Source organism: Rhinatrema bivittatum, chromosome 1 (genome assembly GCF_901001135.1).
Source record: "Rhinatrema bivittatum chromosome 1, aRhiBiv1.1, whole genome shotgun sequence".
Taxonomy (NCBI): domain Eukaryota; kingdom Metazoa; phylum Chordata; class Amphibia; order Gymnophiona; family Rhinatrematidae; genus Rhinatrema; species Rhinatrema bivittatum.
This window is the reverse complement of record NC_042615.1, coordinates 717,098,218-717,124,451: the sequence shown is the minus strand read 5'-3', so window position 1 is coordinate 717,124,451 and position 26,234 is coordinate 717,098,218. Positions and strand designations below refer to the sequence as shown.

Below are 26,234 nucleotides of genomic sequence, written 5' to 3'. Positions count from 1 at the left end.
TTATCTTCTCTCTCATACACACACACACAATAACAAATTAATTCTCTCCCACACTCCCTGTCTCATATATGCCTATGCTCTCACACACACACCCCCTCTCTCCTTCAGACACATAATGTGTGTGTGTGTGCGTGTCTGTGAGAGCCTATACGTGATACATATGCTCTCACAGGCATACACACACATATACACAGACTCTCACAGACACATACATACAAGCACATAGGATATCACACAGCCACACCCAAGCTCTTACACAGCCAAACACATGCATACAGGCTGTCACGCAGCCACACACACACACAAGCTTTCACACAGACATACACATGAATACACACAGACACACACCACATGCATACAGGCTGCCACCAGCCACATACACACAGGCTCGCACACAGATATACACGCATACATGACCTCCGGTTTTCTTCGGGGCTGGAGGGAGGGATGAGCTCTACCATGGCCCCGTGGGCTTTACTTCTCTTCAGGTCATGGTGGGATGAGTTCCACATAGCTGTTGTGGTCTTTGTATTCTGTTATAGTTCAAACTGAAAAGCTGTCAGAGTGCTGTGCTCACGATAGGTAGCTGCTTTTTTTTCTGACAACAAAAGGGCAAGAATTTGCATCAAACACTGCAGCTAGGTAATCCACAGAGGGCCAACCCCATGGGCTCCTCTTCTCATCGGCCCCGAGGGGGAGAGTTGGTGCTGAAGCGGGAAAAGTTGTGTGAGAGCGCACATACGGCATATTTTCAGGAAAAACTGTGGTGGCGCTGTATTGCCTCTTCAGCCACAGGCAGGTTGAACTTTGCCAGCAGCCTCTCTTCCTCGGACGCCGGCAGGATTGGCTCCGCTGCCGCCTCTTCCCCCCGCCGGGTGTGTCGCCCAGATGGTGTGAGGTTTGTCTTTCTCACAGCAGACATTGCCAAAGGATTTGAGAATTGGGGAAGAAGATTTGGGGGGAAAGTTAGTTCCCATGTCCAGTTAATAGAGAGCTGAAGCTGGTTCCCATGTCCAGTTAGTAGAGAGGTGAAGCTGGTTCCCATGTCCAGTTAGTAGAGAGCTGAAGCTGATTCCCATGTCCAGTTAATAGAGAGCTGAAGCTGGTTCCCATGTCCAGTTAATAGAGAGCTGAAGCTAGTTCCCATATCCAGTTAATAGAGAACTGTAGCTGGTTCCCATGTCCAGTTAATAGAGAGCTGAAGCTGGTTCCCATGTCCAGCTAATAGAGAGCTGAAGCTGGTTCCCATGTCCAGTTAATAGAGAACTGTAGCTGGTTCCCATGTCCAGTTAATAGAGAGCTGAAGCTGGTTCCCATGTCCAGTTAATAGAGAACTGTAGCTGGTTCCCATGTCCAGTTAATAGAGAGCTGAAGCTGGTTCCCATGTCCAGTTAATAGAGAACTGTAGCTGGTTCCCATGTCCAGTTAATAGAGAGCTGAAGCTGGTTCCCTTGTCCAGTTAATAGAGAACTGTAGCTGGTTCCCATGTCCAGTTAATAGAGAGCTGAAGCTGGTTCCCATGTCCAGCTAATAGAGAGCTGAAGCTGGTTCCCATGTCCAGTTAATAGAGAACTGTAGCTGGTTCCCATGTCCAGTTAATAGAGAGCTGAAGCTGGTTCCCATGTCCAGTTAATAGAGAGCTGTAGCTTGTTCCCATGTCCAGTTAATAGAGAGCTGAAGCTGGTTCCCATATCCAGTTAATAGAGAGCTGAAGCTGATTCCCATGTCCAGTTAATAGAGAGCTGAAGCTGGTTCCCATGTCCAACTAATAGAGAGCTGAAGCTGATTCGCATGTCCAGTTAATAGAGAGCTGAAGCTGGTTCCCATGTCCAGCTAATAGAGAGCTGAAGCTGGTTCCCATGTCCAGTTAATAGAGAACTGTAGCTGGTTCCCATGTCCAGTTAATAGAGAGCTGAAGCTGGTTCCCTTGTCCAGTTAATAGAGAACTGTAGCTGGTTCCCATGTCCAGTTAATAGAGAGCTGAAGCTGGTTCCCATGTCCAGCTAATAGAGAGCTGAAGCTGGTTCCCATGTCCAGTTAATAGAGAACTGTAGCTGGTTCCCATGTCCAGTTAATAGAGAGCTGAAGCTGGTTCCCATGTCCAGTTAATAGAGAACTGTAGCTGGTTCCCATGTCCAGTTAATAGAGAGCTGTAGCTGGTTCCCATGTCCAGTTAATAGAGAGCTGTAGCTGGTTCAGGGTTGTTATCCACGACCAGTTAGCAGTGGGTGGCAATTACTCTGAGGATTGTTTTTTAATTGACCAACATTTTGAAGAACGGTTCTTGAGGAGTTTTGGATTTTTCCTATTCAGAGAGTGGGAGTTTTGGACTTTTCCCCTCTGGCACATGCTGGAGGGACAGGACAATTTCCTTACCCTTTTTAGAGGGGGTGTTATGGACACTGATCCAGAGGTACCAGCTAGAAGGAGAAGGAAGTGCAGGATGCATAAGAACACTGTTGGTTTTTTGTTTTTTTGTTATGATTTTTGCCATACTGGCGTGCATCCTATTTATTCAAGCTTCAGTAAAGTTTATTTTTGTTGAACACCATCTCTGCCTCCACGTGGCCTTATTGAGAGAGATTCCAGCCAGCGAGCTCTATCTCTGTGAATATCAAGCTAGCAGTGGCTGTGTTAAGGAGAGAGTGAGTGCACAAGAGACTGAGTTCCCCCACTACATCACCAAAGGCCTCCAGGGCTCTTCCCCCTCCCTGCGGGTGAACCAGGCTCCCAGGGTTACTAACCTGATGTGCTAGAGTTGTCTGAGATCCAGTATGAACCTGGGACTCTACTACAGAGAGTCGAACTGGGAGGAAGGCATGGGTAACGTTTTCAGTCTACTAAGAAGCAGCACTGGCTACACTTAAGGTGTCTATGTGGATTACCTATCTGCGCTGTTTGAGGCAAATTCTTGCATTTTTTGTTGTCAAAAAAAACCCAGCTACCTATCGTGAGTACGGCTCTCTGACAGCTTTTCAGTTTGAACTATAACAGAATACAAAGACCACAACAGCTATGTGGAAAGGTTAGCTCTGATTGGGAAACATATCCTGTTCTTCAAAGAGATCGTTCTCTGCTATTAACGGACACCCACTGCTATATATCGTCCACAGAGAGTTAATTTTGCTCACTACGAATTAAGGCTCCTTTGAAAGGATCATACACCATGGTGTCATTTTTGTCAAGGATTCTCCCTGAGGAAGCCATTATCAGTGAAACAAAGGCCCTGGCGGGGAATTCACATTGTACCCAAGATACACATCACACTGGATCATTATCAGTCACATACATTTGCAGTTTGGCCGGAAAGTAGTTGACTATGGACCCATTTTTGGGGGTGGTTCATGACAACCTAATGTACATTCCAATAGCATGCAGCTGTGCATATATTTTTATTTGATTAATAAGGTGTTGCAGTATTACAATATATAAAAAAAAATTCATAAAACTGTTTTCATTAACTTTCTCAAAAATTGTTCTACACATTTGGTATTTGCAATATTGAAGCAGTGTGAGTATTAATGATTATTGTAGTTATCGTGTAAGATAGTTTAGCTTGATTATATTATATGTGTATTAGTGGTGACAGATCTTGTTTACATCAAGTATGTCCTTTATCTATACAATTGTATGTGTACATTAAAAAATGTATAACCACTCATTTATTTTATAACATTTGTTTAATAAAGTTAACCTTTTTAAATGATGCACATTTCACATTAGTGTTCTTTTTCTTTGGATTTCTTTCTCTCCCTCTCTCTCTCTATATGTAGATATATAAATGGGGAATGAAATGACATAATACAAAACAACATTTCTTCCATGCATTGCACCCCTCTACTGAATTATCTAAAAACGATTTTTGACAGTGACACTGCTACTATAAGGGTTTGTGCATTTTCTTTCATTATGAAATGTGGTCTATTGGCATAGATTTTATCTTATTCTTACTAAGATGGCTAATCTGCTTTAGAGGATAGTTCTATAACTGCGCATGTGTTGCTTTTACATTAGGACTTCACCAAACATTTTCAAAGCAAGCTTATGAGCATAAGTTTGCTTTAAGAATGCCACGGTGTGCATACAAACTCGCCTGCACAGTTATGCCTGCTCCATCGAGGTCGTAACTTGTGCGGGTCAACTTGTGCTTATACTTTTTAAAATAAAAATGCATAATTGGAAGTCTCAGCTCCAACCCTGGAATACTTATCGCTAGTGCATGTGAAAGTACACGTGAAATAATGTTCATACTTTTAGCCACCCTGAGCCCCAGGCTATTTTAAAACAGCCATTGATGCATCTGAAACACTGTTTTATTCACGTAAATGATTTTATAGATTTGGCTGGTGCTCAATGTACATAAAAGTATATGCGTGCAATCCAATTTTGTGCATAGCTATTTTCTGAAGTGTGAGCTAATCAGTCCAAGTTGTGAAGAGCAGGTGTGGGTTATTATGTGACAGTGAAGAGACAGTTACCCCAACATTTTTCAAAGCAAATATACGCGCACAAGCTTGCTCTGAAAATGTGGGCTAAAATGTGCATGTCAAATTTACAAACAGACTTCACTCCTACGTGCACATTGATAAAATCGCCACCCCATGTGGTTGACCACCACAACATTAAGGGGTGAATTTTCACAGCCGTTCACGCATGTAAAACCTGCCTTTTTGAACGTCAACCTCGTTTTCTGTGCATTAATGGCTTTGAAAATTAAGCCCGATAAGGGATACAACTGGGCATGCTAAAGAACGTCTCCTGTTTTGGAAGCAGAAAAAAAAAATCCTTGGCAACATAAGTCTATTTACAACCATAAACCTTAAGGCACTAACTATGAGTCAGCAGCAGGTCATGTTCCATTGAGCTAATGCTGCCCAAGATTGCCTCTGTTGAAAAAATACAATGCGAGATAGGTTGACTAATAATTTTCCTTTCATTGTAAAAAAACTTCCCTGTTACTGATTACATATACAAATAAAAAAATAAATACTCCCACATAAGATGAAATACTAATTTAATTCACAATGAGCTGCAAATTCCAATTACTAATAATTCTGATGGATGCAAATATATGCAATTTCTTTTACCTGCTCAGTCAAGTTGGTGAAATGTTAATATTTTCATTTGCCCAACAAAAGATCTTTAATCACAGCACTGCATGCAAATTATAGGCTAGGTAAGATTATCTTCCTGCTTTATTTCCCTTAATAAAATCCTTTAATTGTCCTTTTAATTTACAGTGCAGTCTATACAAATATGTACTTTATTTTACAAAGCAGACAGATCTGCTTCAGCATTTCCACAGAGCCATTAGCATATAGCGAACAAAGTTCAAAAAGCTAAAGAGATTTTCCTTTTTAACCATGGGAATTTCTTCAAATTATTCTCCTCTATAGCAATACATATGAAAAATTAACATATAAGCTAGCTTTATTACAAATAATGCTGGCTGAGATTGCCCCTTAAGTGCCATGTAGTATTAGGGTGGCTAGCAAATGCTTTGATTTCCAAGTCCCCGATTGCAGAAGCCGATATGAAACAGACCACTGGCACGATTAGAAAAGAGGACACTGAAAAGCAAAGGTTCAGTCATCGAACTTCAAAATGAACCTACAATTTCAAGCACTCCTAATCCCTGAATATGCAAATACATACAATCTTTCTATTCATGGGGCAGATCATTGCACAGCACAGCAGAAAGGGTAAAACAAAAGTACTTACAGATTCTGTAATTAAACCCTTCCCAATGCCAGAACTAATATGAGGGAGTGTGGGGAGGGGGGAGTGGAGGATAAAGGTGGGGAGCTGAGTGGGATGGCTGCCCTGGGCACCAGGCTTAAAGCAACTTCATCAGAAGAATGCTTTTACCCATTAGCTCAGCAGGGGACACACTGCATAAGCACACAGAACTTATTTGCCATTGCCCAGAATCTCAGGGAGCAGATAACTGCCCTCTGCTTTCTCCCCCAGCCCCTTCCCTCCCAGACAGCATACAGGGAACTGCCTGGGAGGGGTTTCCCATTTTTGTCTGCTTACTTCTAAAGCACTCTTCCTCTGTAAATCACAGACAGCAACTGGCCAACTCTTTCAGTGCAAGGCAGTTAGCATGCTCATGCAGGGAGATATACACATAATATATGCAGGGAATTAAATTCAAACAGTGAATTAGCTAAGAGAATTTCCCTGGAATATGGCACCACCTAGATCCCCCATACAGCATAGTACCTCAGTGTGGGGCCGATACAAATCAGTGCGCTTAGCCCAGCGCACTATATAACCCACAGTTGGACGTGGGTTGTAAAGGCGCTAACTAATCCCCTTATGCAACAAAGAGATTAGCGCCTCTACAATGCACGTCCAACGAGGAGTGAAACTAATAGCGCTCATCACATGCAAATGCATGGGAATGAGGCTTTTAGCTATTCACTCCCAATGCAAAAAAAAAAAAAAAAAAAAGGTGTCTAGGACACACATTTTAGCAATTAGAAATTAACGCTAGCCCGGAGCAGGTGTTAATTGCTGAGCGCTACTAAAACTAGTACAGAAAAGTAGAAAAAACTGCTTTTCTGTACTGCCTCTTACTTAATATCGTTGGGATATTAAGTAGGAGGAACAACTCTTCTTTTTATTTATTATTATTTTTAAAAAGCGCTGGCAGTGGGGTGCAGGAAGCGGATGCTCAGTTGACAAACGTCTGTTTCCTGAACCCCTGGCACATGCAGGGGTTAGGAAAATGGAGGCTGATAAATTCAGCGTCCATTCTCCGAACCTGACTACCGGCACCAGAAGGAGTGTGTAAATCAATATTAAAGTGTCAGGCACTTAATATTAATTTATTCACTCCTTCACTTACTGCAGATTGGTCCCTTTACTGTCGTGAAAGGACCAATCACATTTCAGAAGGAGTGAATAAATTAATATTAAGTGCCCGACACTTTAATATTGATTTACACACTCTTTCTGGTGCCGGGCGTCAGGTTCGGAGAATGGACGCTGAATTTATCAGCCTCCATTTTCCTAACCCCTGCATGCGCGCTGGTTAGGAAAACGAGACGCTGATAAATTCAGCCTCCGTTTTCTTAACCGGCGGACAGCCACCGTAAGTGGACCTCTCTCTGGCTCGCGCTGTCAAGGAGGTGCTAGGGCCGTGCAATCGCCCCAGCGCCTCCTTGACAGTGGAAGCCCTAATTTAAATATTGCATCGCGCCCCCAGGTAAGAAAGTGGGCGCTGCCCACTTTCAGCGCAACTTTTTTGCATCGGCCCCTGTGTTGCAGCCACCTCACTTGGTGACAGACATAGCAGCAAGATTCTCCCAGTCTAGGCAGCCCTCCACAGTGATTGCACAGGTAATGGAAAAGAAAGCCAAAGGTACAAAAAAGATCAAGTCCTAGTAGCTGGAAAGGGAGTTAAAAGTCCTTTTTAGTGAAATGTACTAACAAAAAAAATGGGACATGCAGTATTCATGGGGATAAATTGCAATATGTATTTTGCTTTCTAAATACATTTTTATGACTGCTCAATTTGAACCTTATTTTGACTCATCACAGCCTTATGTAGCCATACATCTAGGCCTTGAAAAAAACATATTGATCTGTAAATCACAATGACTAATATTTTGAATCCGCTTTCAAAAGCCATCTTAAACACAGAAATGACGGCAGAAGAAGACTAAATGGTCCATCCAGTCTTTCCAGCAAGCTTCCTAAGGTAGCAGATGCGACTCTATGCAGGTTACTCCCATGTTTCTCTTAAGGGTAGTACCTGTCACTCCTATGCAATTCTCCCTAAGCCTTATAACAACCCATAAAAATTGCAGCTAGCATCATTTTTTACTGGGCGATGACCTTTCTTGAAAATTCAGACAGTGCTACTTGATGTGCTTTGCTTATGGACTTGGCTGTGGAAGCAGTCCTGTGCTTTTCTCTTTATGTCTGAGTATCTGTACCCCAGAATGTACAAGTCAGGGACCTTTTGGTTACTGTCTGAATCCAATTCCCCTTTTCCCCCTGCTGTCGAAGTGGGGAGCAATGTTCAGTTGCATTAAAAACATCAAGGCTTATTGGTTAAGGTTAGTAAACTCCAAGATGTCTGGTAAGGGAAGTAACCGCCACACCAGCAAGTTACCCCCCATGAATGCTTTCTTCGTTTCTATCCTCTAGCCTTTAGAGATCCACTGTGTTTATTCCATGCCCCTTTGAATTCTTTGACTGTTTTCATCTTTATCACATCCTCCAGAAAGGCATTCCAGACATTCACTACCTTCTCTGTGAATACATTTTTCCTGGCATTGGTTCTGAGTCGTCCCTTGTGGAGTTTTATTTCGTGACCCTGGATCTATTGTTTTCTTTCTAATGGAGAGGTTCAAAGTTTTTGCAACATTAAAACCTTTTAGGTATCTGAAGATCTGTATCATATCTCCCCTGCACCTCTTTTCTTCCAGGGTGTACATATTCAGATCCTTCAGGCTCTCCTCCATAGGTCTTCCGATACAGACCCTACACCATTTTTATCGCCCTTCTCTGGATCACTTCCATCATGCCTCTATCCTTTTTGAGATACGGTCTCCAGAACTGAACACAATTCTCCAGCAGGCCAATACAGTAAAGTGTGGCCGCGGTTACCCTGCTTCTAACCCGCGTTAGCCGAACCTGCGATTCACTATCCCCTTTAACCCATCCTTACCGCCTCTTTAACTCAACGGGTAACCCTTTTCGCCCGCGGCATGTATATGAGATGTAAACGATCGGATTAGCTATTCCCTCCCATACAGTAACGCGCGCCCCGATTATCGCTTTTTAAACCTGCACTTTTCCCGCGCGTTTAACCTGCTAACTTACCGCCTACCCTTAGCCCTGCGTTAGAGGCAGGGGTAAGGGTAGGCGGAAAACTTTCCCCCAGCCCCCGCTCACCTGCCCTGGCCGCGTCCATGGGTGCCGGTCTCCGGGGCAGCCCCAGTCCTCAGAAATTGACGGGCCAATCCCCCCGGGCTCTCCGGAGCTGCAACCCAGCTCTGCCCCAGTCCACGGCGAACATATTTCTTCTCCCTCTGACAGCTTTTCTTGGTTCTCCCACTTGCAAAAAATAAAATAAAAAATTGCCAGTCTTGCAAAAAAAAAAAGTTTCCTTTCTTCTTGCAAATGCGTTTCTTAACTGTAACTGCAGGAACAATTGCAACTTCTGTTCCTTGCGTGAAGCTGGGTTTTTTTTTTTAACTCCATCAGCTTTTGTTGAAAAGAAAAAAGAGTGCTTTAGTTGGAAAGCCCGCCCCCATTGTAACGGCCCTCACTGCTGAGGTAGAGGGGCAGCTGCCAGGAGCCCTTTTTTTTAAATTCCTGAATCCCGGGTCGGCGCAGGCCCGCGAGACGCGCTGCCCTCTGCTTTTTGCACGGATCGGACCACTAGGGTTTAAAGGTGAAGCGCCATTTCTCTCCTCCGCCTGTGTACGCCTGTGCAATTTGAGCGCTCAAGGCGTGATGTCACGACGTTTGGCGTCACTGCGTGTGACGTCGGCGTTCGCTAATGCGCTGCCTTGAGTGCCCAAATTGCATTCATTCACCTTCGCCGGCAGGGGCCCCTGACCTCTTTAGTCTTTCCTCATAGAGGAGCTGTTCCATCCCCTTTATCATTTTGGTTGCCCTTCTCTGTACCTTCTCCATCGCAAATATATCTTTCTTAAGATGCGACGATTAGAACTGTACACAGTATTCAAGGTGCGGTCTCACCATGGAGCGATACAGAGACATTCAACTACTCTGAATAATTTTGTATCATCTGCAAATTTGATTACCTCACTCATAGTATTCCTTTCAAGATCATTTATAAATATATTGAAAAGCAAAGGTCTTAGTACAGATCCCTGAGGCACTCTGCTGTTTACCCTTTTCCACTGAGAAAATTGTCCATTTAATCCTACTCTCTGTTTCCTGTCTTTTAACAAATTTGTAATTCATGAAAGGATATCGCCACCTATCCCATGACTTTTTACTTTTCTTAGAAGTCTCTCATGAGGAGTAGCCTAGTGGTTAGAGCAGTGGGCTATGAACCAGGAGACCAGGGTTCAAGTCCTGCTGTCACTCCTTGTGATCTTGGGCAAGTCACTTTATCTTCCATTGCCTCAGGTACAAACTTACAGGCCGATACAGTAAGGACGCAGTAGAAAGAGTACGGTAGTGCCGGGCGCACCCTGATTTGCCGCGCGCACAGTTCGGATCACATACCGCTCAATACAATATTTAAATGACATGCAAATGCAAGCCGTGTCCATGAAGCGCAATCCATTTTACTGTATAGAGCGCTATATAGTGCCTCTACAGTAAAATGGGTGCGCTGGTACCTGTCATTTCAAATGTCATTTGAAATGACAGGTACCAGGAAGTGGATGGTTCTCCTACGCTCGGGCATCGGGGATTGCCAGTCCTTTCTCCCCCCCCTCTCGAAGCAAGGCGCAGGGCGAAAATCGACTCGACATGTTATTAAGAAAATAGAAATTGTAACTAAAGTAAACTTACTGCATGCTTCCAGCAGCCCCAGTCCTCTCTCCCCTCCTCCCAAGGCACCCACCGCGGCTCCCCTGCCTTCCGGGGGCAGCCGGCGGCAAAAGCGGCTTCCAGCAGACCCGCCGCGAAGGTGCATGAACGCACGTCCAATTTGGGCGCTCAAGGCACCTTCGCTGGCTTGAGCGCCCAAATGGGACGTACAGGCGGTGTGAGCTCATCATGCCAAAAAAATTGCACCGGCAGGCAACTGGAAGATTGCCTGGGCGGCAGAGCCAGGGCCGGGGGGTGTGTGTGTGGGAGGGGCGGGGCGGCAGCTCCCCTACCTTTCCTGCATGCGGGGCAGCTCCGGCTCGCCTGCCTCCCTCCGTTCTGCCACTCACTGCCTCCCCAGCGCCATCTTGCAGCTTGTGACATCACCCCTGACTCTTGAGCGCCCAAACGCCGGCGAAAGTGCATGAACGCACGTCCAATTTGGGCGCTCAAGCAGCGAAGCCGCGGCTAAACTGCAGGTTAAAAAGGCGATAGTCGGGGCGCACGTTACTGTATGGGAGGGAATAGCTAATCGAAGCGTTTACATATCATATACATGCCGCGGGCGGAAAGGGTTACCCGTTGATTTCAAGAAGCGATAAGGATGGGTTAAAAGGGATAGTGAATCATGGGCTGGACTTACGCGGCCAAATTGCGGGTACAAAGCAGGTTAGAAACGGGGTAATCGCAGCCGTGCTTTACGGTATCGGCCTGTTAGATTGTAAGCCCTCTGGGGATAGGGAAATATCTAAAGTACCTGAATGTTATCCACTTTGAAGCGCTGAAAAAAGTGCGAAAAGTGGAATATAAAAAATCTAAATAAATAAATTAATGCTTTCTGAAAATCCAAATGCACTACATCCACCAGTTCACCTATATCTGCATGTTTATTAACCCCTTCAAAAAGTGAAGATTTGTGAGGCAAGACTTGAATATTTTTTTCTATGTTGAACTGTAGGTCAGCCCAGCCCAGCCCAGCCAGCAATCTTAGAGTATTTTCAAACAATGCAGTATGGATTTCTTTTAATTTATAAAATTACAGATGACATATTCCTCAGACACAGTGACTTAATTTCTGAAACATTTCTATTATGTATGTATATTCCAAAGAAAGCTTAACATTTAGAAGTATGATGTACAATGATGACCAATTTATGGTCCTTAAAGTTAATAGTGGGTAGGGTGGGGACTGCAAAGCTAAAAGTTCACTTAGGGCAGTGGCTCCTGGGGGACCTCCAGCCAGTCACGTTTTCAGGATATCTGCAATGAATATGCATGAGAGAAATTTGCATACAGTGGAGATAGTACATGCAAATCTCTCATATGTATATTCACTGTAGATATCTTGAAAACCTGCCTGTCTGGGGATATCCCGGGACAGATTTGGGAACCACTATCCTAGGGTGCCTTATATCCTTGTACTGGCCCTGCCTATAGGGCAATGGCATAAAATTCCAGTCGTCATTCAAGAGCACAGGGTTTTCAGGATATCCCTAATGAATGAATGTCCATGGACAGATATGTAAACAATTGAGGCGGTTAACATGCAAAACACTCATGCACATTTTTTAAGGAGCTCCTGAAATCTCAATCCATTTGGAGCCCCCCCCCCGAGGAATAGAAGTGAATACCATTGCTATAGTGCAAGGTCTTTAACACCACATCCATGCCAGCTCTCACAGCAGGGAAGGAGGAAGACCACCTCATGCCACACTTGTATGGGCCATGTGCAGGGCCAGAAGAAAGTAGAGGCATGCTTGTATGGGCCCACATAGGTTGGAAAAAGGCAAAGGTGTGCTTGTGTCTGTCTTCATGGCCTGGAAGGAGGAGGCTGCATGTGACTGCCCTCTTATCATTCAACACATGGGAGGAAAACAACAGCAGTGGGTGAGCAGCAATAGATTAATAGGGGGTCAGGAGACGAGTGCTGGATTTGAGGAGGAGAAGGAGAGAAGTGGCAGTGGCAGTCAATATAGAAAAAATAAAAGCAGTCCCTTCCAAAGAAGTTTTCCTAGAGCCACTTAAGTGGTTAAAGCAAACCTCCTCATCAGTGTCTCTCACTGACTGCAGCACCAGGGGCAGCAGTAACAAGAAACAAAATCAGTGTGGGGGGCCTGTCAGCCTGTGCACACTCACAGACTCTGCAGTGGAGCAACCCCTGCATGCTGTTTTCCTAGGTAACAGAAACCCCCGTGAGAAAGAAGAGGGCCGGGCTGCCTCAGGGCCCAACCTGTGAGCGCATGCTGGCTCACAAGCCCCATGCTGATCTTGTTTCAAGTTTCTGCAGTTATTGCTGTTGCTCCTGCAGAAAGATCTTCAGCAGCACAGCCCAGGAAGTTTAAGTGGGAGGAGTGAGAAAGAGAGTGGAGTTTGCTGCTGGGCAGGGGTGGGGGGAGAAAGAGAGAGGCTGCTGCTGAGCAGGAGTTGGTAGAGAGAGAGGAAGCTTCTGGTGGAGTTGGTGAGGGAGATAGGGCTGATGCTGCTGGGCAGAGGATTGGGGAGTGGAAGAAGGGGGTTTCTGTTACCAATCAAGCAGATGGGAGAGAGAGTGAAGGGGGGAGGGTTGGGGGGGGGGGGGGGGAGAAGGGGTCTTCTGATGGGTAGGTGGTGAGGAAGAGAGAGGGAAAATCTGCTGGGCAAGGGGTGGGTGGAAGAGAGAGGGCAATACTGGTGGGCAAGGAGAATGTGGAGGAGGAAAACGGAGATCCAAGGATAACGGCGAGGATGGGGATGAAGAGCAAGGCGTGGAGTGGAGGGGGGAGGGGGATGCAGGCAGACTGAAGGAGGGAGAGAGAGAGAGAGGAGGGTACTGTGCTGGAGCTGCATCACCAGAAGGATAGCTGTGTCTTTGCAGCCAAAGAAGAGCGCACTGTGCCAGAGCTGCCACTTAAGTAGGGGATGAGGTGGGATAGAGAGAGGGCAGGCATAGAATTAATTGCTGGAGGATGTGGTGAAAGCTATTAGTGTAACTGGGTTTAAAAAAGGTTTTGACAAGTTCCTGGAGGAAAAGCCCATAAACCATTAAGGTGGGGAAATCCACTGCTCATCTCTGGGATAAGCAGCATGGAATCTATCGACCTTTGAGGATCCTGCCAGGTTTTTGAGACCTGGATTAGTCACTGCTGGAAAAAGGATACTGAGCTTGATGGATCTTTGGTCTGACCAAGTATGTAAAATCTTATGTTCTTATGTTATGGTCTTGGTACTGACCCCTCCCCTTCTTTTTCTGTGTCTTCCACAGGTTTCACACTTCATAAAGAGCAGAATAATACAAAAGAAAGCAATTAGCCAACTTCACAATTTATGTTTTCAGGTGGAAAATGGAGTATGCACCTATGCGTCTGCATCTTGGGGAGTTCAGCAGGTTTGAATTACTACCAAAATAAAAAGTGCAACAAGCACTGTCTCAGGTTCTTAATGCAATTGCCCCAGAGTATGCTGTAGATTTTTCACTACATATTTATTCATTTAATAATTATAAAGAATGCATTTTAATGCAGAGGTATTATCTTACATACAGGTCAATCCAGTAACGAGCGGTAGGAAGAGCTGCGTTAGTGCCCGGCGCACCCGCGGTTGCCGCACGCACAGTGCAGCTCACCTACCGCTCGATCCTGTATGTAAATAGCTTGCAAATGCAAGCTGCGGTCTAAGAAGCATCCGTGAAGCGTTAGGCCCGCGCAACCCATTTTACTGTATAGAGCGCCTATACAGTAACCTGGGTGCGCGGGCCTAACGCTTCACAGCCACGCTGGTAACTGTCATTTCAAATGTCATTTGAAATGACAGATACCAGGAAGTGGCCAGTTCTCAGACGCTCGGGATTGTCAGCCCTCTCTCCTCCTCCCAAAGCAAAGCAACCAAAGCGGAAAAAAAGAAAAAAAAAAAAAAAAAGTAGCAAGATGGCGAGGGGAGAGAGGACGGGCAAACCTATGCTCGGGACTGCCAGTCCCCCTCTCCCCTCCTCCCGAAGCAGGGCGCGAAAAGCAGCCTTGCTCCGGGAGGAGGGGAGGGGGGACTGGCAGTGTAAAGCGACGAAGCGACTTACTTTTTGCAGCCCCCCTCCGGACATCGGCGAGGACGACCGTGGCTCCCCTCTCCTGCCTCCAGCTGCCCGCGAAGATAGACGCCTGCACGGGCGAAAGCGGCCCCTGTTCGTGCAATTGGGCCGCTCAAGACGTGACATCACATGCCGTGACACCAAATGTCGTGACGTCACACCTTGAGCAGCCCAATTGCACGAAGAGGGGCCGCTTTCGCCCGTGCAGGCGTCCATCTTCACGGGCAGCTGGAGGCAGGAGAGGGGGTCGTCCTCGCCGATGTCCGGAGGGGGGCTGCAAAAAGTAAGTCGCTTCGTCGCTTTACACTGCCAGTCCCCCCTCCCCTCCTCCCGGAGCAAGGCTGCTTTTCGCGCCCTGCTTCGGGAGGAGGGGAGGGGGGACTGGCAATCCCGAGCGTAGGATTGCCCGTCCTCTCTCCCCTCGCTCTCTTGCTACTTTTTTTTTCGCTTCGGGAGGAGGGGAGAGGACTGGGGCTGCCCCGGAGACCGGCACCTATGGACGCGGCCAGGGCAGGAGAGCGGGGGTTGGGGGAAAGTTTGCCGCCTACCCTTACCCCTGCCTCTAACGCAGGGGTAGGGGTAGGCGGTAAGTTAGCAGGTTAAACGCGCGGCAAAACGGCAGGGTACAATAGCGATAGTCTGGGCGCGCGTTACTGGATGGTAGGGAATAGCTAATTCGATCGTTTACATGTAATATACATGCCGCGTGCGGAAGGGGTTGCCCGGGGATTTTAGGACGCGGTAGGAGTAGGTTAAAGGGGATTGGGGATCGCAGGAAGGGCTAACGCGGCCGGAAAGTGAGTAGAACACAGGTTAGGAGCGGGGTAAATGTGGCCGCACTTTACTGTATCGAGCTGATATTATTTTATATATGTCTGGTTTGTAGCACTTATAACACACACCATACCCCAAGACATTTTTTTTTTTCAATTCCAGTCTGCTGCATAGAGCAAAGCAGCCCCCTGCCAGCACACAGAAAGGTAGACACCTGCTGTTTACAGACAGCAAAGATTACAGCCTCTTAAGAGGGCTCTTGCTAGGTACTTTCCTGTGCACAGCTTTAGAGACAGCTTAGAAAAGGTGTTAACCACTCTACTACTGAAATCAACAGAGAAGGAATCCAGATACTACGAAGGCAATCAATTATAATACTGCTGCCTAATTTACAGGATTATTTTCGCTAAGATTCTTTGTATTGGTTCTTTTGGGTCCTTCCCATTCTGTCAATACAGTGAATGAAAGAAAACCATAGCGGAACCGCTGAATCAGGTCGTGCAATGCCAAGTCAGTATGAATGACAGAAGCCTTTTCACCATAGAAGAGTCAGTTCCTTTTCTTGAATGAATGCCAGATGGGCTGTGCGTCACTAAGTGCCACATGAAACAACCTGCCACATACACAGGTGATGGCTGCTGTGAAACACATTAAAGGAGCCAGTGGCAAAAAAAACCAAGATGCTGCACCTAGTGATAAGTATGCAGTTGGCAACCTAAAACAGAAAAGGTGTTTTAACCAGTTATCTTACACTTTAAACACTCGAGGAATCAATATTCGGCAAGCCAGTGAGCAGCAAAGTTAGCTGAACATGCTCAGCTAAAGTTATCTGAATACAATTCTTATTTATTTACTTTTATTTATTTATTAGCTTTTTATACCGACATTCGTAGGCAAGTCATGCCGGTTCACATATAACTGAAGGAGGAAAATACAAAAAACAGGGCAGGGAGAGGGGGCAGCGAGGAAGCTTAAGAGGAATGACAAGGGGGGGGTGAAAAAAGGGCAGGAAAGAAAAAGATAGGAACGGTACCTAGCGGGAAGCAAGGTACAGGGATGAAGGAACCATCCAATAAACACTAAATACAACGTTGCAAGATGAAACTCAAAAAGGAGGGGGGTCAAGGGGGAGCAAAAAGGAGAAACATAAAATACAGTCGTGTAGAGAGGGGCACGACGTTACAGGATAAAACTAAGGGAGGAAAAGGGTATTAGGGGGGCAGGGGGAAGAAACATTAAATACAAGGGGGTAGAGAGGAGCAAGGGGCAACAAATTAATACAGTCGAGTAGAATGGTGCTAACATATCATTAAATACAATCGAGTAGGGTGGTGCTATAAAATCAAGGAACGAAGAAGGGGGGAAGGAGGGGAGCTGAGGGTGGAGAAGTATGCACTATATACAATCATGGCAGATGAAACATGGGGATTGGTGAGTTCTCAGTGAAAATACCAATTCTGGCTTAGATGGGGTATATAAATGAATACCTATGTGCTGGTACATGTTATTCTAATAAAAAGGCATCACCTACAACTTCTTTATTGAATCCAAGCAGACTAACCCGACATCCACAATTCTTTGCACAACCTTTGCAATTCTTCCCAGGGTCAAGCTGCGCCCTATGGGATGTGTCTCATGTGTCCACTGTTAATTGGCTCAGTGGTTAAGGGACAGGTTTGCTTCCTCAAGCAGCCCCTGGATCAAGTTGTGCCAGTGACTGATCCCGAAAGAGGCTTTGTAATAAAAGGGAATAAAATTAGTTCTTTAAAGCTTGAATGTTGGATGGTTCATTGGATTCACAGAGCATTTCAAGTCTGCCTTCTGTTGATAGTGATTCAGTGTCAATGCCATCTGAAAGTCATTTAGTAGTCTATGTGAAATGTTTGTGGTCCCAGTTTGGTTACCAGTGGACATGCCAAAAATATGTGCATACATTTTATGCGCAAAAAAAAAAAAATCATGACTTGCTCATGTTTAACCCTGTTTTCAAGCAGAAGTTGGAATATTTTAAAACATGTAACGTAATTGAAATCACCAATTTGCCAAAACCTCCACCAGTTCAGTCTTTCTCCATGACATTGTAACCCTCTTAGTTCTTCTCTCTGAACTCCCCCAGTTCACTTTGTCCTCCCACCCAACCAATAGTACATAATAGATAAGTCTGATATCAATTGTGCAAGCCAATTAGCAGGTGAAATTATTCAAATAAGTTGACAAATGTACACGCCCAAGTCTCTTATAAAACAGCATCTTGTGTGGGTAGCTCTTGGCCACGCCCCGGAACGCCCTCAAACTGAACCATTTTTTCACGCCTAAATGTGCTTGCGAGGCCAAAAATACCCGTAAACTGTTGATGTTTTTAAAATAGCACGTGCACGAGTACAAGCATCATATGCGCATATGCGCTCATTTTGTGCGCATAGATGTTTTGAAAATTCACCCCTGTATGTGGAGGCAATATTTCCGGATTCAACAAAGCGAATGCCAGAGCAATAAATTGAAGGGAAAGAAAACGTATCAATTGTGTTTAAAAAAAAAAAAAAATGGTCATCATCAAAGTGGCTTAAAGTAAACAAGCTGGAGTTGACCTGCCCATTGGCACACTGACAGCAAACTGCAGTACTGCGCAGAAGACTGGAGCAGATAACTTGAAAGTGTCTTGTTGTTTCAGCCAGTGGAAATAGATCACCTACTGAATGCTGGCAAAAAAATTACAGCAATGCAGTTCAGCAGGAAAATGCATGGAAAGCATTTCAAACTGTTCAAAGAAGCAGGCTTCAGCGCTGCAACACTGTAATGCAGTTAGTCTTGTACTTTATTCTCTGTGGTACTTTGCATTACTAATGCTCACTCTAAGTTATAATTTACTTTAATATTTATTTGATATCTAATGGTACTTTTATAAAATTCTATTATGATGTGAAATACAGTATGGCAAACTGAAAAATATCTAATTACCATAAGGGTCTATGTACCAAAGTGTGTTAACATGTCAATGCAAATTATATGCTGAATTCATCACCTAATGTTCGTTACTAGTAATTCTCACTTGAGTGATACTGAATAAAAAAAAAAAAAAAAGACCAATGAGCAAAAAAAATTAATGAGCTATATTACATATAAATGCATGCATAAGGTGCTCATTATTATTAAAAAGGCTTAAATCAGAGGTGTTAACTTTACCCAAGAGCACTGGCAGGCTATGGCTAATGTACCTGCCTGTCCCCCCCCCCCCCCCCCCCGCCAGTCTCCTTTCATTTTGCCCTCTCAGGTTCCTCCACATGCCACCATCTCTCCCCTCCCCTCTAGGCTTAATCCCTTCCACTCTGTCTCCACTCCCAGAGTTTGACCCCTCTCTCAGTACTGCCCTTCACACAGGCTCCCTCTGTCTCTCTCTCCCACACACCCACTCAGGCACCCTCTCTCTAGTGCACATACACACCCCCTTATAGAGGCTTCCTCTCTCTCTCGCACACACACATCTCCTCATACAGGCTCTTTCTCTCTCTCTCGCACACACACACACCCCTCATACAAGCTCCCTCGCTCTCTTGCACATACACCTGCACAGGTTCCCTCCCTTCCTCTCTCATGCATACACCGTCACACAGACTACCTATGTCTCTCTCTCTTGCACCTCCTTCTCTCGCTCACCCCCCATATATAGACTCCCTCTTTCACACACATATCCCTTTACACGGGCTCTCTTTCCTACACATACACACCCTCACATAGGCTCTCTCTCTCACAAACAAACACCCTCACACAGGCTCCATCACTCACAAACAGGCTCCCTCTCTCACAAACACACAATCCCTTTTTCACACACACCAGCTCCCAATCTCTTACACATATACATACTCCTCACATAGGCTCCCCTTCTCTGGCACCCACACCCCCTCACACATGCTCTCTCTCATTCCCCAGGCTCACAGTCTTACACATACACACACACATACACATACAGACTCATTCTCACCGGGGCCTGCTCCATCTTCCCCACGAGCGGGATGGCCTCCGTTTGCTGCACGCTGAGGCTTGCTGTTAGCGAGCCAGCCTCTACTCGTGTTCCATCTCTGCTGCAAGCGGAGGCCATCCCGCTCGTAGAGAAAATGAAGCAGGCCCAGGTGTGCCGCCAGTGTAGGCCTTCATGCTTGCGGCATGCTGGGACTTTCCAAATTCTGTGCAGATCCTTTGCAGCTGGGGAAGTCCCACAGGACTAAATACCAAACAAATTCATCCACCTGCTGTTTGTTTGCCACCCTTAACCCCTAACCTCTTTTTACCCAATAGAGCCCCAGATTTTCTCATGCCCTGCTGGTAAAGTAATACAAAATGGCATGCTGAGCCAAGACTCCCCTTTGCCCCACACGAGGGGCAAAGGGGATCCTCAGGTGAGTTGGTGCCATATGAACATAAGAACATAAGGCTTGCCATACAATGTCAGACCAAGGGTCCAACAAGCCCAATATCCTGTTTCTAACGGTGGCCAAGTCAGGTCACAGTTACCTGGCAGGATCCAAGGGGTAGATAGATTCCAAGCTGTTTATCCCAAGAACAAGCAGAATAAGAATAAGAATCTGCAACTCTCCCTTAATAATTGTTAATGGATTTTTCCTCCAGGAGCTTCCCCAAGCCCTTTTTAAATGCAGCTATACTAACAGCTTTCACCACATCCTCTGACAATGAATTCCAGAGCTTAATTATGTGTTGAGTAAAAAATATTTTCTCTTATTAGTTTTAAATGTATTACCCAATAACTTTATTGTGTGTCCCCCTCGCCTTTGTACTTTTTGAAAGGGTAAAAAAACTGATTGACATTTACTGTTTCCATTTCACTCCTTATTTTATAGACCTTTATCATATCTCCCCTCAGCCATCTCTTCTCCAAGTTGAAGAGTCCTAACATCTTTAGCCTTTCTTCATAGGGGAATTGTTCCATCTCCTTTATCATCTTGGTCACCTTTCTGTTTACCTTCTCTAATTCTGCTATATCTTTCTTGAGAATGTGGTGACCAGAATTGAACACATTACTCAAGATGAGGTTGCACCATGGAGCGATACAGAGGCATTATGATATTCTCTGTTTTATTCTCCTTTCCTTTCCTAATAATCCCTAGCATTCTAGTTGCTTTCTTGGCTGCTGCTGCACACTGAGCAGAAGATTTCAACGTTTATTCAACAATGACACCTAGATCCTTTTCCTGAGTGGTGAATCCTAAATTGGAATCTTGCATTTTTGTAGCTATAATTTGGGTTTATCTTCCCTAAATCCGTCACTTTGCACTTGTCTACATTAAATTTAATTTGTCATTTGCATGCCTAGTCTCCCAGTTTTGCAATGTCCTCTTGTAATTTCTCACAATCTTCTTGTGGTTTGACAACTTTGAATAATTTTGTTTCATCAGCAAATTTGATCACCTCACTTGTTGTTACCATTTTCAGGTCATTTATAAATATATTAAAAACCAGTGGTCCCAGAACAGATCTCTGGAGCACTGCACTATTCACCTTTTTCATTGGGAAAACTTACCATTTAACCCTACTCTGTTTTCTATCTTTTAACCAGTTAGCAATCCACAATAGGACACTGCCACCTATCCCATGACTTTCAAATTTCTTAAGTCGTCTCTCATGAGGGACTTTGTCAAATGCTTTCTGGAAATCCAGAAACACTATATCAACTGGCTCACCTTTATCCACACATTTATTTACGCATTCAAAAAACTGTCGAAAATTTGTGAAGCAAGACTTCCCTTGGTTAAATCCATGTTGGCTTTGTCCCATTAAACTATGCTTAGCTATATCTTCAACAATTTTGTTCTTTATGATAGTTTCTACCATTTTGCCTGGCTCAGATGTCAGACTCACTGGTCTGTAATTTCCTGGTTCACCCCTTGATCCCTTTTTAAAAATTGGTGTTACATTGGCATCCTCCAGCCTTCAGGTATCATAGATGATGTTATTCATGGTTTTCAAATTTTCAATAGCAGGTCTGCAATTTCATTTCTCAATTCTTTCAGCACTCTGGGATGTATACCAACTAGTCCAGGTGATTTTCTACTCTTTAATTTGTCAATTTGACCTAGTACTCTTCCATGTTCACTCAGAGAACTTCCATGTTCATCATCACCTTTGAATATCATTTCTGGCATGGGTATATCCCTGTAAGGGCAAGAGCCCATGAGATTGGAAGCACCGTAAAATTTCTGATACCACTTCTGGTTGGTTTTTGTCTTTTTTTCTTAAAAAGTAGTTTATGAGTGAAAGATAAGATATAACCTGCTAGTTTGCAGTTCCCCCAAGTAGTATTATACATATTGTTTTAGCTTATGGGTATATCTCTTACATCTTTCTCAGTTAATACTGAAGCAAATAATTCATTTAGTCTTTCTGCTATGGCTTTATCTTCCCTACGTGCTCCTTTTACCCCTTGATCATCTAATGGTCATACTGAATCCCTTGCAGGCTTTTTACCTCAAACGCTCCTGAAAATGTTTTTATTATGAGTCTTTGCTTCCACCACAAGCTTCTTTTCAAATTCTCTCTTTGCCTTCCTTATCAATCCTTGTATCTGACTTGCTGGTGCTTATGCTATTTCATGTTTTCTTCATTCGGATACCTTTTCTATTTCTTGAAAGATGTTCTTTCAGATATTATAGTCTCTTTCACCTCACCTTTCAACCATGCCGGTTATCGCTTAGTCTTCTTTCTACAATTTCTAATGTGTGGAATACATATGTTCTGAACTTCCAAGATGGTATTTTTAAACAACATCCATGCCTGAGCTCCTTTCAATATTTTCCTAATCATTTTCCTCATTTTATCATAGTCACCTTTTTGAAAGTTAAATGCTGTTATAGTAGATTTCTTTTTTGTGCTCCCTATAGTTATTAAGTCAAATTTTATAATGTTGTGATCACTATTGCCAAGTGGCTCCAACACTGTTACTTCTCGCAGCAAATCCTGGGTTCCACTAAGGACTAGGTCTAAAATAGTTTTCCCTATTCACTCATGGTGCTTGCGGAGCAGCTTTTTGAAAAGGGAGAAAGGAGTCATGGGGGCGGTGCAGTGGAGAGGTTTTGTGGTGTTGCATGTGGGATAGGGTATGGAGCTTGGGGACAGACATATTGGAGGAAATCTGTGACGGGGAGGGTGATGTGCTAGGGAAGGTGGATGGAAATTACTTTTATTGGGGAGGGGGGCGTTGGTGCTGGGTTTGGGGGATTGTTAGGGCTCAGTAAGGGGAGAACTAGCTGTCCCTTTAAGGAATATCTCTCAAAGTCCAGGAACATGGACATTACTGCTGCTGGAAAGGTCTGCAAATTCCAGGCTACTGAAATGTGGCATTCACTAAAATGAAATAATAATTTACCATAGGTTAGTAAATCGTGTGGTAAATAAAGAGAATCAAAATGGTGCAGGGCACTATATGTCATCCAGTTTCCTTCAAAGTCATCCAAGCTTCATATTTCTTCATATAAACTTAAAACCCACTTTATGGAGGGAAAGAAAAATCCATCATTTGAACTATTCAACTTAATAAGACAGTCAAAGGGGCTTTTAGGACAATTCCTCCCCCCCTCCCCCCCCAAAAAAAACAAACTGCAGGATTAATTTTGGAGACCAAATTTTGGCTGCTTAATTCAACTGACTTTCAGCTTAATCTAGCCACCATGATTTTCAGCTGAAAATCATCCTAGATCTAAACATGTAAAATGTAGCCAACTAGAAATAGAGTGCTCACCTTCTGGGCCCCTAACCTTATCTGGCCAGTACTGAAGCCAGCCAACTCCTATTCCACCTGTTCTAATTAAAATTAAACTGGTGCAGGCAGCCTGCTGCTTCTTCCGGAAGCGATGATGGCCATGGGGAATGTCAGCCCCAGATTCTACATTCTAGTTGGGTGAGTGAGGGCTGTGGGAGCTGTCATCCTGGATTTACCCTTCTAGTTGGCCATACCTAGTTAAGGGGGAGGGGGGGGGGGGGAGAGAGGCTACGGGGGCTGCCAGTCCCAGATTAATCTTTACATTTGGCTGGGAAGAAGGCAAGGATCTAGGCAGGCAGACATAGGGCTGTTATGGCAGTGCTTTGCCTTGGCCACCCATGTAAGATGCCTGGTACTGAAAAGCAGGATTAGGGAGTTAACTTCCTTCCCCACTATGCCTCTGGCCATGCCCAAATTTTAGGTATGTAAACATAGTCACCTAGTAAAAGTAAACCCCTAAATTTAGATGCTTAATTGCAGTCAGTTTCCAAAGGGGTCAATTTAGGAGCCTTATTCTCCAGGTTAGGTGCCTAAACCCTTTCAAAATTGGTCTATAAATACTTTGCCACAGCATGCTGTTTTCCTGAAATAGACATCTCATAAAATATTAACCAATTTACAGTAATTTCTCATTACATAGGAACTCATCGAGCAGAATTTTGCTATAACACTATTTCCATTTTGGTACCTGGATTTGGAATACTGAAACTTGCTACAAAGGACATTTTTCCTGGCATGCTTCCCATATTACTGAACTTTGTGGATGACTTCCTGTTTTCATGGGGTACAAAATCTGCTACAGCCTGCTTTGGGACCTTTTTGGGGACTGGACAGACTGTACAGTCCAGAGTTAGTGAAAACAGAGGAAAAGCTTGCAATAACCTCCTTTAGAAACCATTTGGAGCATGGAAAGATGAGATGTGCAGAGTCAAAAATTTCATTTCGGTTCATCAGTCATTTATCAGGTTAATTTGAAATGAAAAAATATTTGTTTTTTAAATTTATATTGAAGTTAATGGGGAAGAAGTCCCATTGATTTCAATGTAAAAGAAAAAAACTTACACGAGACCTGATCCAACATTGGGTCCCATCACAGAGGCCCAGATCTAGGCCCAGGCTAAGGCACAATGTCGGGGCCTAGCAGAGACCAGTTCCCATTGCCTAGGCCCAAGCCTAGGTCTAGGCCTGAATCAGGGGCATGGCCTGGACCTAGGCCTAGTCTGACGCTGGGGCCTAGGCTCAACACAGGGACCTAGACAAAGGACTGGTACATCACCAAAGCAGAAGACTAAACAAAGGCCTGGTCTTGTTGCTTAGGCTTGGGCCAAAGCCTAGGCCAAATGCAAGAGCCCAGAGTGAAGCTCAGAGGCCCAGGACCAGGACTTCTGCAGATCTTCTCTCTTGTTCAGTCGATAAAAAGCTGACACCATCCAGTGGAAGGACATGCCTCAGCAACATCACTGAGGTACCTTCCTCCCAACTGAACGGTGCCATTTGGTGAATGGCCATACATTTCAATGGCTCTGGACAGTAGCAGGTTTTCCATTAGGGATGTGCATTCGTTGTACCAATATGGTGCCATCCAGTTGTACCAATATGGTGCCATCCAGTCGGGAAGAAGGTGCACCAATGATGGTGTCAATTTTCACTGAAAGAGGAAAATGATCTGTGGAAGTCCTGGTCCTGGGCTTCCTGGCCTAGGCATTGGGCCTGGGTCTGGAGATGGGTCCTGGCCTCAGCTGGGCCCCATCATTGAACACAGACCTAGGCCCAGGCTCCAGTGTTTGACCCAGACTTAGACCTGGGCCTCAGCAATAGTTCTCAGTCTTGGGCTGGGCCACGGTTTCGTGCCTGGGCCTCCCCAACTGAACCCAGCCTCAGCCAGGCCTTGGTGTCAGACTAGGGCCTAGGCCCCAGCGCAGGCTTTAGCGATGGGATCCAGCTTTGACTAGGCCTCAGTGTCAGGCCTGGATCCCCATAACAGGACTTGGCCTCATTGGAACTCAGTGTTGGGTCTAGGCATGGGCCCCAGTGACAGGACCTGACCTAAGGCCTGGACCTTGGCCTGGGCTCAGGCAATGGGACCTGACCACAGTGTTAGACCTGGAGCCTGGTATAGAGCCCAGGTTTAGGTCTGGGTCATGGCGATGGGACTCAACCATGGGCCATGCCATGGTGTCAGGTGGCCTGGGCCTCAGCATCAGTCCTAGGCCTAATCCTAGGCCTAGGCTGGGTCTCTACAATAGGACCTTGGTTTTGAGCACTAGGGTCCAGCTACAGGGTCAAGCCTAGGCCTGGGCCTGATCAATGAGACATGCCCTCAGCGACAGAACCTGGTCTCGGGTCAGGTCCTGAGAATGGGACTAGGCTACGGCCTGGTCCCACCAGAGGCCTGCTTTTTTAACACAGAAATATGAAAGCACCTGAAAACTTTGGGGTATTGCCATTAGAGGATAATTTTGAGTTGGTATCATTTGTATGAACCAAAAATGGCCTAATTTATTACATTTTTCCCATTCATTTACAACGAATGCACATCCCTAATGGAAAACCTGCTACTGTCCAGAGCCATTACAGCAGATCTGTCTGTTTCATTGCTTCAGCCTGTGGAATAGAAGCACATCAAAAACAAATGGAAATATCTGCACAACATTTACTATTTGGAGGAAAATCTAGAGAGCAAAACGAGCAAAAAATGCTTTATCCTGGATATTAAATCAGAAGCTTTAAGTCCCTTCTGTCTGCTACAAAGCTGACACAAATATGTAAGGTATTAGAACTTACAGTATCCACAGTGGAAACAGTGCAAGAAAAGAAATTAAAAAGAAAAGTACATTTGAAAGCACCATCACCTTCAAGTGCAGCTAAACTGTCTTGTCATAGCAATGATGTCACGGAAAACAAAAAAAGACTGCTAATGAAAGGACTTAATATCAGAATCAAAATATCTCCATGTTCCTTAAGCTTTGGTGATAATAAAAGAGAAGGTGCATGGTCTGATTGAAGACTTACAGTGTGAGCATGGAGAGAGCTCTGAAAAGTAAATCCTTAATGCAAGTATGGGGTGGCCTGAGAGATTTAAAAGATGTCAAGTCTTACATAACA

At 44.8% G+C, this 26,234-nt stretch overlaps 1 protein-coding gene across 3 annotated transcripts in view; it reads right to left on the bottom strand.

Annotated features, from left to right (window-relative positions):
- Positions 1–26,234, bottom strand: part of PDE4D (phosphodiesterase 4D) — a 1,438,018-nt gene that overhangs the window by 995,165 nt on the left and 416,619 nt on the right. The gene's annotated exons all lie outside the window — the stretch shown is intronic.